The sequence below is a fragment of the Stegodyphus dumicola genome, chromosome 12 (genome assembly GCF_044657685.1).
Source record: "Stegodyphus dumicola isolate Sdum_Otavi_A_Nest chromosome 12, ASM4465768v1".
Lineage (NCBI taxonomy): Eukaryota > Metazoa > Arthropoda > Arachnida > Araneae > Eresidae > Stegodyphus > Stegodyphus dumicola.
This window is the reverse complement of record NC_140779.1, coordinates 62,750,262-62,759,392: the sequence shown is the minus strand read 5'-3', so window position 1 is coordinate 62,759,392 and position 9,131 is coordinate 62,750,262.

The following is a 9,131-nucleotide window of genomic DNA, read 5'->3' as shown; positions in this document are numbered from 1 at the left end:
GGCCAAAATTAAAAACAAATTTTTTTAAACACATCCTGCGCTATAGTGCAGGATCGATCAACCAATCAATCGGCTCGACAATCGAAAATCAATCGACTTAAATGGAGCACATCAACATCTAAAAAGCGTTTCTATTAATATGCAAGATATGAGAAACAAGCTTTAAGACATTATGAAAGAAGCTGAGTTTATTGCAAATAAATGGGGCATAGAAACTAAATTTGGAAAATAAAAGAGAAATAAAGAACCTAAAACACTGTCATTATTAGCAAATATGGAAATTATTAATAATGTTTCAAAAATACAGAAAACATATAAAGAAGACTTGCACTGGAAGTACAACTTTTTTTATTTCTAAATACTTTCAGAACAGAAATCCAAAATTTGAAATCCGTTAAGGATTTAGCTAAATTAGCAATGGTAAAATATTATGACATGACAAGCAGTTATTCGGGAGTGTGCGATTCACTTATATTGTATTTATGATTACCTGTAACCACAGCCACGAGTGAGAGGTCATTTTCAATACTGAAAATAATAAAAACATATTTAAGTAACAGTATGACACAAGATCAGTTGTCAAACCTTTCACTATTGAGCGTTGAAGCTGAGATGTCTGAGAAAATGGACGTCCAAGTATCGATAAATAATTGCGGAAATGAAGGTTAGAAGACGCAAATTTTAAAAGAAGGATTTTTTTCTTTATGATGAATTTTGGCCACCAATGTTATCATTACACTTATTGAGGGAGGAAAAAATTAGAGAAGAAGAGTAGTACGGACTGAGGAAAATTAAAAGGAAACAGTAAAAATCTTTAGCATTCATATTTTTTATAAAAATCATGTATTCATGTAGTTTAGTTTTCCAAGAGGTTTTTTTAAAAAGACGGAAAAAACTTTACCATACATATTTTTTACAAAAATTGTATGTTCAAATAGTTTTCTTTTTGAAGTTTATGATAAATATGTTTTATATTTAACAAATGTATCATTTACATTATAAAAGTTCTTATTTATTACTTGTATATTATTGCATAAATCATGTTCGTAAGCTGAGTAAATCACAGAGTATACATTAATGTAATAGCTTTTCTGTACGTTTATCAATTATCTTGTCTGTCAGTTTATAATATAACTAATTATTTATAACTTTGCTAACTTAAACGAAAAAACTTAGATAGGCGCAGATTTTATATAAAAATTTAAAACATTAGTATGTAAAACGTTTTGGATTTTATAAAAAATTTCTGCAAGTCTAGGCTTTCTTCCTTTTCTTAATGCTATACGTCGACATGTTCCTTTTTTTATATAGACTTATTCATTTATTATCAGTATGCATCTCAGTGAAAGGAGAGAAAAATCTGTCTCTCGCACTCACACAAAAAGTCTTAAGTAACTGAATTAAAATCATCTGACGTCAAATACCCAGACTAAAGCAAATTTTTATTTCACCAGTTGGTCAAGGAAAATTATTTTCCTTTTTATTCTTTCTTCATGTTACGTACCTTTCAACTGGTTCCCTAAGAACGTGCTTTTATTTTTTAACAATTAATCCACATGTGATAAAAATCATCATGAAAACAATGCCCTCTGTAATCCTTGATTTTTTTTTTTTTTAAAGCGCATTAAATTTATTGGGAAAGGAGCCCAGGAAATTTTTTGCATAGGGGCCCAAGAGTTCTAGTTACGCCACTGGCTCTAAGATCTCCTATCTGTACCTCATAGCAGTCAGTGAGCCTTTGTCAAGCACATGCAAGAGTGTGCGGCCATCCAACAAAATGCTTGTCCAAACCATTACACCCTCATCACTGTAATGATCATCTTCCACCGATGAGAGAGATATGATATTATGTTTTAGGATTTCTTCAGATACAAGTACGCCAAGAATCAGTGTCCAGGCTGAATCTCGAGTCCTCTATAAAAAACACGCCGCTCCACTAAAGCCTGGTCCATGCCGCATGTTGTCTGCACCATGTTAAACGTGCTCTCTTGTGTGCTGCAGTGAGCGGCACGCAAACAGCGGGTCTTCTAGTATAGAGGCCCTATCTTATGAAGACCTCGGGCAACGGTCAGGCAACGGTAGACCGTGAAAGTCGGATTCCAGTGGTAGCATACAGCTCAAGTGAAAGCTGTAGCAGACCGGTATCGCCGTGCTGAAGTGCCAAATAACAATCCTCATTCGTGAATCTTGGACGACCTTGTCCGGGTCTTCTCGAGATGGATCCAATGTTTTTAAACAGTTTCCACGGATTGCAGATAACAATGGACGAATAATAGTAATTATTATCATTATTAGTATAGGTGTTTTTCATCAGTAATTCGAACCTGAAAGCATTGGTGAAAACATTAATTATTTGTAATCACCTGTCTAGTATTCTGTCAAGAAAATCATGATACGTTAATGAAATAAATTTATTGTTAGAAGATCCAGCAAATTAAATAAGAGCATTTAAAACCCAAGTAGACCTTCCTATTATTGATGTTAAAGTTAACCAACAGATGGCAGCACGAAGTTGCATGTACTGTGCATTAAAATTAGTGGCTGGTACTGATACTACAGTTTACCAACAGATGGCAGCACAAAGTTGCATGCTGATTAGTAATTCTAAAATAAATGAATTTTTTTAAAAAGGTATCTGAATGCAAGACTGTTTTACGCGAGTCAAAGTTACTGAATATCTAATTTGCATGCAACTATTAATGATTATTGAACAAGGCCATCTAAGAAAGTAAAATTATAAACAGCAGATTTTTTTAAAAATTACTTTAAATATTAAAACTTAAAAAATTTAAATTCGCAAAAGCAAAATTAGTGACTTTCAGCGGTGTCTTGAAATGCTAAATCTTAAATAAATTTAAAACAATCGATATGCTAAATAATTTATATTGTGCAATGTTAGAATCCAATGAGAGAAAATCTAACAGGCCAAAAATATGAATGATAAAAAATATCGTTTTTACTCAGCACTTATGGAGAATCATTGAGGAAAATTTATAGTGAAAATCTAACAGGCCAAAAATATGAATGATAAAAAATATCGTTTTTGCTCAGCACTTATGGAGAATCATTGAGGAAAATTTATAGCTGAAATGCACTTTCAGAGAAGATGTGAGGGAAGGTCACTATTTTTGTAATTTTAGAAACACTTATTATAAATAATCAAAAACTGATTGGAAACTTTACTTAATATACTGTTGAAACAGTTTTATTTAAGATATAATAATGGTGGCACCATTTAAAGGGTTTTCAATGTACAATGGGGATTATCTACTGTTGAGCTGAACCAGACAAAACTGTATCCCATAAAATAAGATATTTTATGTTAATTTATATGGGGTGCCTTTTCATGTGATTTATACAAAACTTGTTATAAAATTAATCTTGGTTTGATGATTGTACTTTTTGGTTAATAAATATTATGTTTTATTGTAATATAGACATAAATTAGAAGAATGCACAGTGCGTCGATAATTGTTTTAATTGGTTCTATGTAGTTAACTATGAATAATCCAAAGCATCGATTTGTAACATAATTAAATGAATATCCATGCCCTTGCAATACAATGTTTTCGATTTTGTACTGTTTTCAGTAATCAAATAGTTACAATCAAACTATTCATTCAATCTATAAATTTATGTGTAATATCATAGCAAATGTGCTACTGATAAGTGATGCCATTCTACCAAATTTTCATATTGTATTGTATTTAGGGGCGAATTGTATTGTATTGTATTTAGAGAATTTATAGCTGAAATGCACTTTCAGAGAAGATGTGAGGGTTTCAGAGAAGATGTGAGGGGTTTCAGAGAAGATGTGAGGGGCACTTTCAGAGAAGATGTGAGGGATCTAGAGTTTCCAGTGCCCGGGAACAACTGAAGAATTTGCGCCCCTTTCCTGTGTGCCAAGAATGGAAAACATTTCATTAAAAAATTTCCTAGCATCAATTTGGCACCCCTTGGATGCTGTGCCCGGGGACAGATGTCCCCTCTTGCCCCACCTTAGCTATGCCACTGATTGTATTTTAAGCATAATGACTCATTTAAATGAGTCATTGAAACTGCTAATCATAAGATCACAAAGGAAAATAGCAATAAAGTAATTTAACAAGACAAGGGCTTTCAATATTAAAAATAAAGAAAAACAAATTATAGTAGAACCCTATATTATTTTTTTCATAACTGATAAAAACTTTGGTGTTGATGTAATTGTCTTAAATTCAACATGAAGAAAACTGGCAAATTGTTTCAAATAATAATAAATAAACCTGTAGTTGATTCAAATTTAACATGAAAAATTCTGCAAATAGTTTCAGATAATTAACAACCTGTAATACGGTTCACAAATCATCTTGTATTCTATGCAGTTTAGTGCTTGAATACAAAGAACTTAACCCACAGCACTAGTTATAAATTAGCATAGAAGGCCTAAAAATATTTGTAATTGAAACTGCACATGGACATAATACAATGATTGTGGATTAAAATGTCTTATCATAAAGTACTTATTCATTGGTGGTGGTGTCGTGTCCATAGGAACCTTGAAATTGACCACAAAGGACCGTATGTAGACAAAATATAGCTTAAAGCTTTATTATTATTAATTCAGTGTGTTTAATTTTAGAAATCTTGGAAAACTAGTAAATAATTACGAAAGTCTTCAAAGAGAAATAAATGCAAAAATATAATATCCATAATATTACTAATCTCTGAATACATACTGCACAATATAAATACCTAGTACTATAACTATAATAGGAAGTTTTGGATTATTCAGTCATGAACTGATTGTTTTTGAATTAATTTCTGACGCTGAAAACTATTTTCTGTTAGTTATCAGAAAATGGTGATAATATTTTTGATAAAAATAAAATATGAACTGTTTTAATTTGTGATTATTTTTAAATAAAAAGGGGGAAAAGTTAAACAAATAAAGGATAAAAGGAATTTCTCACACTTATTGTTTTACATTTAATTTTTTAAAATTATTTTTTTTATATTAAATATTTTTTTTCACAGTGCTATAGAATGTGGCTAATAAATCTTTAAAGTATAATCATAATTTTATTTTCCTTGCTGTTCTCAATTAACTCTTCTGTCACTCTTTGTTCAAACAAACTTATGAAGTGAGGGCTTTAGGTATTAATTACATACGTGCTTCAATACCCAATTAATTTACAGTTTGTGATCCACGGTTCACTCTGGCTCTCCCCCTAAAAAAATAAATAAATAAATAAATAAAATAAAAAAAATAAAATAAAAAAATTAAGGAAGCAAACATTTTATAAGCAGTGCCAATTAAGATGACCTGGAATTTTAAAAATAATGGTCTTTCAGTGCCAATATTATTAATCTGTGACCAGCTCTTGTATTAATGAATTATGCAGCAGAGTCAAATATAAAATTAGGCAAAACCCAACCGTATGTTTGCACTGGTTTTATAGAAAATTTTATTTATTGAAGGGTAAGCAGTGACAAACCCTGGAAAGTTCTAATCTTAGAAACAAAATGGATATTGTGAGAAGATTATTCATGCTAAACGTTTAGTACTCATTGCATCTACACTTTAGTGTATGTGTCATCTAGAAGACACCAGAGCTTAAATTCAGCTGTAATAATTCTAAATTTTCTCAAGTTAAATTGCAATTCCAGTTGCATCTACCAAGAAAGATGAACTCTGATGTTGTAATTTATTATTTAATAACTTGCCATTAATTTATTTTTATTTTCTTTTATACATTTTATATAAATCATTTATTTATTGTAGTTTTGGTTCATCTGCTGTAATGGCCCCTTCACAGAGTTCCAGCACTTCTAATTTTAGAAGTTAAGAATTGCATGATTCTATAGCACTGTGTTTGAAATAAGTAAGGTAAGCTTATGAAACATGAAGTGTTTAATAGGAGAGGCAAAAGTTACATTACAGGTAAACTTGAAAATACTCTTCTTAATTATCACAGACTGAGAAAGTGTAATTGCTAACTCTGATAACTTTCATATATATTTTTTAACACACATTTTAAATTGTGTTGTAGCTAGAACTATTGTGTCCTTGACAGTCCCTTAGGTATTAATGCAAGCATCTTCACACAATTTGGCAATCTTGACAGATTGAAAGTTATCGTTATCATGTGGAAGTTGGTAGTTTTCATGACTTTTTTTTTAAATAATTCCTAAGTTATCAATATGTATTGTAAGTCAGGAAACATTATCAACATATCAAAAGAAAATGTACTTTAGTGGTTTAACATGTAAATTTTAATTAATCATATTAAAAAAATAAAATGTTTGCATTCATCTCCAATATCTTACTGCAATTTTTTGCACTATTCCCAAGTACACAGTGATCTGTTTTCACTTTAAAAAAATCAGAGGATCATAGACATCATCGCAGAAGCCTTGGCAATACCTGGTACCTTCTAAATCCATCTCCTTGTAGTTCCCCTTAGAGATTTTATGGCAGAATTCTATAATTCTGCAGAAATTTTACCGCAGTTTCTTCCATTGCTGGAAAATTCCACAAATCCATATTTTGAAATTAATTTTAAGGTAAAAGATATCAGAATTTTGTTAAAAAAATCATTGGAACAACAAAAATTAGGCATATAAAAATGTTGATGTTCCTTCACTGAAGGATTATTATGAGCATGGTTGTCAGAGTTTAAGAATTTAATTCTGGAACTATAAAGTGGTTGCAATAATAGGAAAGTACCATCCTTGAATTTTGTGTCCCTCTTGATACATAAACAAATAACTGAAAAATGTCCAAATGATATGTAGGTAAATAAAACTCTAGGTTTATTTTTGAAGAAAAACTTTTAATTCCCAAAATTTTAAATTATATTATTCTGTTTATGAAGCCATCGATGTCATTGTCTATACTGCTTCTATTGCTGCTTTAAGACTGTATAGAAAGATTTCTTAAATGCAAATATGTATTTGTAAAGACAGAAAAGAAACATGCCTCAAATAAATCATAAATGTGAAGCAACAACCTGTATTAGGCATAGATTTTTGGCATAGAAACTCTATCGATTTCAAGGGCGAACATAGTCCCTCTTCATCAGGAGCAAAGAAATCAGCAACCGAAAAATGAAGTTACGAACATATTTAAAACCTAAAGAAGTCAAGAGAGATGAGAGAATAGAGTCATTTGTTAGTAGAAATAATAACAAAAATTGAGAAATTAAGATAATAAGACATTTAAAAGCGTTAGGTAGGATTGGATTAAAATCATTAACTAAGCACGGTAAATTTTTGTGAATGTAAAAAGCTTCAAAAAAATCTAATTCTCCAGTGGAAAAAGCTTTCTGGATAATTTTTTAAGACACAAAGTTAAAGTTGTGATTAAATATACAACTATGATTAGCAGTCGAAGACTTGTAAATTTCACCTTTCCGGACATAAGATACGTCTTCCTTAATGCGAAACCTTAATGCTCTTTTGGTTAGGCCAATATATTTTGAACCACACTAACAAGATATGCTATAAATTCCCCAAGAATTGAAGTCAGAAATAGGATCTTTAAAAACTGAACCATGAATTTTATTGATAGGCGAGAATATGTTTGTAACTTGTTTTTTCAGTTGCAGGTTTCTTTGCTCGTGATACAGAGGGACTTTGTTTGCCCTCAAAACTGATACAGTTTCTATGCTAAAATTCTATGCATAATACAGGTTGTGACTTCACTTTTACGATATACTTGTAGTTCTTAAATGGTTTTTATTTAGAAAATGCTTCTCAAAACTAGCAACTATTGAGAGAAAAGTTCACACTTGTATTACAATATTTGGAACTCTGTTTGAGATTGTATTTTAGAGTAAACAGCAAACATTCATAAGGACTGCCCTTCCATGTCCATGTTTCCATTTCCCTACCAGTGGTGGAAATAAAAGTCTAAAGCATTTTTTTTTTCTTAAAAATGAATGCCATTGCAATTATAACTTAGTTTATATTCATAATTTGCATTGAAAAGTTTGACGAGATAAAAAAGTAGGCAGCTGTTGAAATCTGTGATGATTTCTTTGAATACTTTATTTAGAGTAAAACATTTTTTTCCTTCTCACTTTGATTCAGCATGGCAATTTAGAATCTAATCATTCTTCACTTCCGTAAATGATCTGACTGAGCCCTATAAAATAATTTTTCATGCAAAAAGTGCCTCTCTAAAAATTTGCCTCCTTTCTAGTTATGGCACTGAGTTTAATTTTGTAACATGATCAATTAAATGCGATGAAATAATACAACTCTGTCTGTTTTAAATAATTTCAGACAATTTTTAAAATGTTATGTCTAATTAATATCTGAATGTGTTTCATGATTTACCATCTGTGCTATGCAAACCAAGTTCTTATAACTTCATGTCATATAAAGAGGGAAAAAAACATTTAGCATGGAATAAGGTTCTATATGTTAGTACAGAAGAGTGAATTTTTTACAAACCATTCCAAAATCTTTTCCTGTATTGTGAAAAGGTAACTAAATCTCATAACATACTATGTTTGTAAATCTTTCATTTTGCAGAAGCTATGTAATGTTGTGATCTAATAATACAGAGTTTTAGATGTATAACATTACTTTAACATTAGAAATCTAATGCTATAAAATAATTTAGTATAAATTCAGACTCATTTTTTAGTAATGCCACCGCAAATTTAAAACTGATCTTATAAATTTAAGATAATATCTACTACAAGTATTTATGCTATAATCCAATTTTAAGTGAGGTGTAATCTGACATGAATAGTTATTCTAGCACAAAACATCATAGCTAACATAAAATGTGGAACCAGTGAAAATGCCAAGAATTTTGTTGGACACAGTTTCTGACATGTATCTAGTGACATAATTATCTGAAAGTCAGTAAAACTATCAGCATTTGAATGAAACTTTCTGCACAATCGTTATGTGAATTCTTTAGTACCTAAAATAAAAAGTAAAATTAAAAATTTTTACTTTATGTAATCAGTAATACTATATATTTTATAAGTAGGAATGCTATATATTTTGAAATGACATTTATATATTACATTGTAATTAAAATTTACAATGATAATTTCAGAAGCTGACATGACTTTTCTCTCCACTTGTCTGTGAATAAAGAGCTTCCTTTTACACAGATAAAAAGTGTTGTC